The sequence below is a fragment of the Penaeus monodon genome, chromosome 28, assembly GCF_015228065.2.
Source record: "Penaeus monodon isolate SGIC_2016 chromosome 28, NSTDA_Pmon_1, whole genome shotgun sequence".
Taxonomy (NCBI): domain Eukaryota; kingdom Metazoa; phylum Arthropoda; class Malacostraca; order Decapoda; family Penaeidae; genus Penaeus; species Penaeus monodon.
The window spans coordinates 37,821,608-37,821,829 of record NC_051413.1 but is presented as its reverse complement, the minus strand read 5'-3'; positions in this window follow the sequence as shown (position 1 = coordinate 37,821,829).

Below are 222 nucleotides of genomic sequence, written 5' to 3'. Positions count from 1 at the left end.
GTGGTATTTGGCCCAATCTGAACATGTGTGGTTGTGTTTTTTGTATGAAATAAAAATATCTACCCAAACACTGATTCCCCTCCCCCCCCCTCCACCCTTCCCGGCCCCCCATTTTCGACATTCCTAAAAATTTTTGCCTCTTTTAATCTAACTTTTTTTAATTTTAAATCTTCCCAAACCCCCCCCCCTTCTTTTTCCCTTTTTTCACCGGAATGGGGTTGG